Source organism: Wasmannia auropunctata, unplaced genomic scaffold (assembly GCF_000956235.1).
Source record: "Wasmannia auropunctata unplaced genomic scaffold, wasmannia.A_1.0 LD336053.1, whole genome shotgun sequence".
NCBI lineage: Eukaryota > Metazoa > Arthropoda > Insecta > Hymenoptera > Formicidae > Wasmannia > Wasmannia auropunctata.
This window is the reverse complement of record NW_012026837.1, coordinates 5,709,071-5,717,357: the sequence shown is the minus strand read 5'-3', so window position 1 is coordinate 5,717,357 and position 8,287 is coordinate 5,709,071. Positions and strand designations below refer to the sequence as shown.

The following is an 8,287-nucleotide window of genomic DNA, read 5'->3' as shown; positions in this document are numbered from 1 at the left end:
CTATATTTTATTTATTACTGTTAAATAAATTTTATGTAAATTATTACATAGAGTATCTTTGGCGCTTGGTAAAAAGGATTTAACCCGGACTGTCCGTTCCGAATCGTCCATCTTTACCACGCAAAATACGAAATATACGCCTGCGAAAAGAAGTGGTAATATGTGTAATGGTTGGAAACGAAGAAGATGCGCGACTGTAAAAAGAAGTAAAGGGACTTCGAGACTTAATCCAGACAAATGATTCCCACGTCATTCCGAGCACGACGAGCTTGCAATCCAATCGGTTCCCTCTCGAGTGGGCGGAGAAAATCCACGCGTATATCCCTCTTTGATATTCATAAGATCTATCTTCGCGCGAGAGGTGACTGTCGTAAAAAAGAAGCCAGTACCGCTCGATCCCGTCAAATGAGTGCGATAGTTGCTTCCTTACAGTTGAGGCGACGACGGTAGAAAATTTTCATCGCGCCGTCGCGCCACTGCCGTTCGTGGCTCTTGAAATCGACGTGACCTGACCGAGGATTATCGGAATCCGGACGGACTGAAGGTATTGAATGAGCTTTAATCCGCGACTGGCACAACGGTTTATCGGAATATCTTTAGCCGCCCGACTGGAATATTCATTTTTGATATTTCACGTTCTCTCGACGGCAAAATACACAACGACAAATAATGACCGGGCCAATTATTACTGCGCAAACGACACGCATCAACAATAACTGATCGATAATAAATAATTGGTAAAAAAAAATTATATGAATTTTGCGTCAATCAAATGCGCGTCAATTAAATTAGTGAAATCTAACGGATATATATCGCGCACGGAAGGAAGAAAATTGGAACGGCAAATCTAAAAGGTAGAAATTTAACTTCGTACGCGAATTTTGCTTCATCTGCCTCTACGTATTCGTAGCGCTTTTAACATGAACAATTCAAACTACTTGAGATCCCAACGGGATAAAAATTGAATTTCTGGATTATAATTTCAGATGCAAAAAAAATTAAAATGAATAAAATAACGTTGCATATACATGAGAAAATAAATTTTGTTAAATAATATAGATTTATTATGTGTAATTTACGCTTCCAATTGGAAATATGTCTTATTTTTCGATCAATTTGTATCAGTGCATTAGTGGGAGGATACCAATCAGCTCTCTAATCATGGATATGCGCGTCTCCGACGATCGTTCATAAATCAAGCATCTCGAAGACAGTAAAACCTGAAAGACAAAATTAAAATATCGTGGATTCGAGCATGCCAGGTGTTCGGCCCGATTAAATCCAGATAAACGATCCGGCCGTCGTTCTGACCGACAGGAAGATTTATCGGTTCTTCCTCAAGATCCATTTTCCCATAAAGAAGGATCTATCTATGGATACCTTTCTTTCGCATCTCTTTCTTTTCTATCTCGCTGCTTGCCGCTTTTCAATAACACGCGAGTAGGTACGTGAGTGCCGGCCGTCCCGAGAATCTATGAAATTAATTTTTAAACAGGAGAGGCGAGTGGTTGGAATACTTGCGAAAATTATTCAAACTTGATTGCAAATGTATTTAAATTATTAATATTTTATTAATATGTAATTTGAATTTTTTAAAATTATATATAATTGTAATTTTAAAATATGCTTAAATTAATATATCGTATCGCGTACCATAATTTTTGAAGAATGAAAAACTGCGTAATAAATATTTAATAAATTGTCGAGGATCTCTCTCTCTCTCTCTCTCTCTCTCTCTCTCTTTCTCTCTCTCGAAATATTTCGTTTAATGATGCATGATTACATTTGATGATCTATCTTGACATTTGGCTTGTAACTTGAGTTTCATTATCCCGTAAAGAATTTTATTCCTGTTCCTAATTCGCCACTTGACCTGTGCAACGTGACTGTATCTCGCGCAGACACCATTTTGGCACGTCGGAGAACTGCGTGTCGGGTAACACGATGCACGCAATGCTTGACACGTGAGCTTACGCGTGCAGCACCTAAGAGCCGCGAACGACGGCGCGGACACGGGAGCGTTAATGTCTCGCGAGAGATACTCCGTCGCGTCTAGACGTCATCTCGGATACATCAGGCTAGTTCGTTCCAATTCACCGGCCGCGCACGCACACGGGCGTTTACTGATTATGACGGATATTCCTTTCGACGTCGAAAGTGATACCGTTGCTCGCGGGGCCCGGCCGCCGCCCATGCCGAAAGTTCATTAAGCTGGAAACGGCGCGCTTGATGGGATTATTTGCGCTTCTGTGAGATTGAATAAGACAGTGTGAGTGATTTAGCACATGCGAATCGCTGCGATCCGGTGTTCGATTAAGCCTTCGGTTTCTCTTTATCAGATTCATCGATATAAACAGCGTGAAAGTACCTAAATCTGTGTTACCTCAAAGTTAGTATTTATTCCACGAATTTATTATATAATTATTTTTTCTCGACAAGACAGCCAAAAAGATAAAGAAACAAGTTATACCTGTCTCACTAACATCTTTATTAAAACTGGAATTATCCACGCAATAATTTTTTATTGGCTATTCCCGATAGAGAAGCATCGTTATCTCTATATTATTTTAAAATTGATACGCGACTATTACTCGCTCGTCAATTGGCCGATTTATTTTTTCAATGCGTTATTAAGGCAATTAGTTTTACAATTTATAAATTCGCGCGGAAATGTCTATAGCGCTCCTGACACTTTGAATAATGGATACTGTCGAACGGAAAATACTAACAATGCACTCTCGCATCGATTACTATCAAACTGCGAGATCATCGCTTTGCTCAATCGCCATGGCGCTACAATTTTCGCTACGAGAGTGCGCACGAACAATTCGGGGAACAATATGATTTGGGGAGAGAACGAATACAGGATTTGGGATATTCCATATATTTGAAATTATGGAACGCGAGTAATTCTCGTAACGAACAAATGTGCTCAAGTTACAAATTATTAACCCACCGATATCGGCGAATCGGCACAGGATAATTATTGTCTGGACAGTCAACGACCTCTTGGGCTGCGATGCGAGCGTCCAATTAGAGTAATCGCTGCATTCGTCATATATATTTAGATGCACTCGGTATATAAATATTTCGTCATGTAGATTACGAAAATCCGCTGGTGACATCGCAAATTGAGGGATTAGATAAAGTCTCAGTCATACGAAGCGAGATCGCGAAGTGTGCTCAAGACTTATAACCGCGCGATACAGCTCTCCGCGAAGTACGCGTCGCGAAATAACGACATAAAAGATGAAGGGCAGGGAAAAAAAATTAAACGTTGGTGCACACGGATGGTTAGGATACGGGGACTCGCATTGTGTCACGCGCGGCGGAGCCGGACAAATCCGACTTTATCCGCGTAGGAATTATGTGCGCCGCTAAGTCCACCGCGGGCACTTAAAATTTCCCGCTAAACGGACATTTTAACCCGAACGCGGACCCTCCGCGAAATAAACCGCAAATAAGTCGGCCACGCGGCATGGGGCGCGGGATGCAGGGTGACGGGAAGCGGTGCCGAGCCCGTCGCCTCGCGTCGATCGCCAGTGGCCGGAGGAAAACGAATAGTCCGCGAGGTGGGTATAAGAAACGGAACGCGTTGGCCTTTCATTTGAAAAATATCACCCCCGGCGTCCGGCCGTTCTCCTGCAGGTTCCCGAGACCGGGGGAACGGAAAATTGATTTGTTTTGCGGCGGGGCGGCCGATAGCAGCGACCGACGGCCACGAAGGCCCTCTCCTCGCTGCCGGCATTTCCGTGCGCCGCGGTGGAAAATCTCAGCTTACGTAAACGCCGTCCACGGTCCGGCTCGCGCGCTCGATTGTGTTGGCGGTCGCGCGCCCCGCCGTGTGTACTCCACGCGAGAGCGGCTAGCCTGCGCTCGCGCGCGCTCCGGGCGTCATAAATCATGCGAGGGCGAGAGAAAACGCGGACGCGAGACAGAGCGAGAGAGGGAAACCTCTCTCCGGAGGTATAGCGCGCGGCATAAAACATACACAGCCGGTGGGCCGCGCGCGTCGTATATCTCTTCTATACGCGGCGCAACGCATACGTATTCCGCATACACACAACCGTGCCGGGGGGATGCAGGCAACGGTCGCTCTCTCGCGCGCCGCCCCCACGTGCGCATTTCGTCTCTTACCCATTTTTGCGGTCCATCTTTTCCGTACCATCGATCCTCCCCGACCCTGCTCCCGTCTTCTTTTTTCTCCGCTTTCACTCCCCCGCGACCTCGCTCCTCTCGCTTCCTTCGGCTCTCTCTCCCCCCGCCCCTCTCTCTCTTCCTCTCTTCCGATCGCGATTTCCCCCCTTTCTTTTTGCACTTCGTAATATTCTCTGAATTTCGATACCCGTCCCCGCGGCGACGACGCGGTGCGACTCTGCCCGTCGAAGTCTACCTCGCGGCCGTGGGCTCATCTGAATCTGAATGCGTTCCAATTTTATCGCGGCACCGAGACTAGAAATTTTCGCAGCTGCCGCAACGATATTTCCTATCTGCGTCCGTCGGACCGTTCGGCGACGCGAAGCTGAGCTCCCGCCGTTCTCGTCGTCGGCAGCGACGGTAGTTACTTGAAGACTTCTCGAAGCGCCATTCATTCATACTTTTCGTTTTACCCGTTTCCCGCGAACGATCTGAACCGATCAGCGTAGCGTTGAATCGCGCAGACTGTAGAAGCCATCACCTTCCTTCGCGAAATTACTGTTTCGAGAATCTCGATTTTAATGAAACCCTGCAGATACCCAGGGAAATCCAGATAAATTAAAACGTTTAAGATTAAATCTTCGATCGTTATTAAAAAGAAGATTAATCATAAATAGTGCCTCAATAATGCCTTTGCTACACGGATGTTGGTGTGTAATAATTTTTACTGTTACAATTATCAAGCCACATACAAACTGTGCGCCACAAAAAAAAACTGTCAGTCTTAAAACACAGCTCTGATGACGTGAGGCCATCAGAATCCACTGTAACGAATTAAATTGTCCAGCAATTTAATATTTTCGATAATAAGCATCTAAAAGAATCTTCTCCCCCCAAATCTGTAAAGAATTTATTGCGAAAAATATCACCCCTGCTCCCAGCCGGGAATCGAACTCGGATCTCCACGTTTGCCGGACGGGCGTCCTACCATTATTAGACCACCAGGGCATGTGACGATGATATTCTTCGCAATAACTAATACATACATAAACAATGTAACGCATGTAAGGCTGCGTGAAATATAAATTTAACTTGAAGAAATTGAGGCTCGAAAAAAAAAAAGATTGTTTCAGGGGATAAAGAGTAAAATTTACGTACTCGATAGAAAATTTATGTACTCGTTTCTCGAGATAATTTCAACGATGCACGGACATTGCCGTCTTCAACGCGTGCCTATTGTTCGGCTCGCCCGGCTCGATTGTTTTCGCTCTCGACGCGCAAAGTACGGGACTGCATTATTCCCGCATTTACACGAACGAGCGTACATACGTCGAGTATCCCCGGCGCAGGGGGCTATCGACGCGTCGAACTCTCGGCGAGAGGGATCGGCAAAAGTACAAAGCGGGTGCGGCGCCGTCCGTGGCAGCCAACTCCTTCGAGACCGTTATCGCTATCCTCATCGATTCCGCCGGTTAACCGCCAGAGACCGTACTATTCGACCAGAGAACTAGAATCGGTTTCCAACTGCCTCCAGGTAGCGGTATCGGGAATTGAAATCGATTCACTACGACGACCATAATGGCGTCCTCGCTGCTAATAGCATGCTCTCGTTGGTAATTCCGCGAATGTGCCGGCACTCTAAGCACACAGAGACTTCCCCTCTTTCTCCTTCCCCTCCTTACTATTTCCCTTCTCGCGCGCAGAAATCGTTAGGAATCGTTTACCGTGACATATATCCACCTTCCGTAAATGCGTAACTAGAATTGTTTATCGCGACTGCAATCGCGTTCACGATGTAATCGATATCTTAAAGTCGCGTTAAAAATATCTCGATAGGAATGGAAAAAGATACGTTATAAGATAGATAAATAAATAAAGACTTACGAGGAAAAAAATAAAGGGAAAGGGAGAAATTTTAAAATAAGGAAATTTTAAAATAACGTTTATTAAAAGGATTTATAAAATTGAAGAATGTAATATATACTTTTGCTATTATATATAGATATATAATATCCAGACTTCCCCTTTTATTATAATTTTCTCTATTAATAACGTTATCAGTATTCCTATTGTCGGGGATATCTTAGTATTAATTTGCGCATGTTCAATATACAGAAGAGGATGTTCGTATCCAGCCGAGCTCTCGCATAATCCTATAATCTCCGAGAATGATTTCGTACTGGAATTATATCGAGAATTCTAATAGTCGACTCCCCGAACGATATCTGCGATATAACTCCGGGCGCGCCAATACGCTCGCGCGATCAATCGTAAAATAAGCTTCTTTATACGATAGATTGCCTCTCGACAAGGGAAATACCGTCATATTTAGACATATTACCGAGGAAGGATTTAATTTATCTTCGCTCGTGATGTCGGCACAAACGCAGGAATTATATTCCCTCCTCTCTTATCCTCTTTTTCCTCTGCGTGTTCTAAATCTCGTTATTTTCCATTTAATATTTATCGAGGCGAGAGAGAAAAAGAAAGAGAGAGAGAGAGAGAGAGGCACATAATCGGAATATCATACGCGGTTACGCGTGTAGCCTATAATTTAGTTTCGAGCGGGCCCAGCGAAATGCGACATGAGTTAGACAATGCGTCGATAACAACGAAGCTTCGGATTTCGGAGTCGAAGCGACATCGTATACACCGTGCGACCGATTGTGTGTAACTCTCGCGGGACAGCGAGCAAACCGTGAAGCGTACCGCGAAGATACGAACTTACAACTCGCCGAAGTCGCATTTGGCGCGACACGAAATTATACGTCGCCGGTTTCGGTGGTTGCGTGGCACGTTGTTCGATACGAACAAATACGTGCCTACGCGCTAACGAAGTTATTGGATTTCGATTAATACCCTCTCCCGGAAAACGCCCCGAGGGCTCCCGGGGTTAGAACTCGAGAGTCGCGGCGCGGCGCGGCGGGTATAACCTGCGATGGCGGTTAAGGGCCGTAACATGACGGGTGGGTAAACGGATCCGGGTGAGGGTGGATATATTGCCGAAGGAATATTACCTTGTACCAACAGCTTTACCGTTGCTTGCCCAGGTCACTCGGTCCACCTGGCGGTCCATGCCTGCGAGGGTTACGACCCAGGGGCCGTATACGTGCGTTGGGGACACGCGAACAACGCACGCCGTGCGGCCGAGTGAAACGCGACGCAAACCGCTACCGGCGCGGCGTGGCGGAGTGGTTACGAGGCCACACACGCAAATATATATGCGACGCTAAGTGAGCAGTCAACCGTAAGATCGTCCAACGCGTCTATTACGGACCCACGGCCTTATACGACTTTATTACCGACATATTTTTCGCGTTAATCGACGCGGCCGTCGACGGCGTTGACAGCGGCCGACAAAAGAGCCGCGGGAAGCGGAGGGGACGCGCCTGCTGCTGAGAGTTTCATAATGAACGGAACCTCGATCTATGGAGAAATTTATGTTCTTCGTACGGGCAACGAAGAGAGAGAGAGAGAGAGAGAGAGAGAGAAAGAGAGAAAGTGCTCTTCGAAATATTCAATGTGCCGCTGCGCGAACGCGTGAAAACTTTAGACACCATCTTGGAGTTGCATACGTGAGTGGCAACCGCAATAATTATGTAATAATATCTAAGTCCAATCAAGAAACTGTTATGTAGAGATTTAAATGCATCTTGCAATCATGATTAATTAATTGTATATTTAAATTGATGAAAAATTTGATCTTATAAAAACATTTTAATTTACACTTGTCTATAATAATAATAATAATAATAATAATGAAGAATAAATCGCTTTTTTTATGTGTCTTTTATTTAACGGGCTACTTTATTTAAAAATCAAATCTACGCATGATCCGTCGTAAGATTCGTCGGACGTGACCGTGTTCGTTAATTAACACGCCAATTCGTGCTGCCGAGAACGTTCGTCGGCGAAAAAGGTGCGGACGAAGAAAGAACGCGAGAGATTTGGAGGCGAAAGAACGTCCGTGTCGCTCTCAGTTTCAGTGCAATCGTGTTCCTTGACAAAGCAGAAATGTAAGAAAGCAAACGGAAGAAGGATAACAGGACTCCCCGTGAGCGAGAGACACATCAAAGAGTCGACGCCATTGTAACGGTCGGCGAGAGGCGGACCTTTGCAAAATTGGCTCGCGAAACTCGGTCGCGTTCTA

The 8,287-nt window shown here is 45.3% G+C and overlaps 1 long non-coding RNA gene across 1 annotated transcript; it reads right to left on the bottom strand.

The window, feature by feature from the left end:
* Positions 1–1,049: 1,049 nt before the first annotated feature.
* Positions 1,050–7,448, bottom strand: LOC105451253. Its single transcript, XR_974569.1, has 3 exons — positions 7,155–7,448; positions 1,381–1,472; positions 1,050–1,220 (listed from the first exon to the last, which is right to left on the bottom strand). It is a non-coding gene; the product is annotated as an uncharacterized LOC105451253 (long non-coding RNA).
* Between the last annotated feature and the right edge of the window lie 839 nt (positions 7,449–8,287).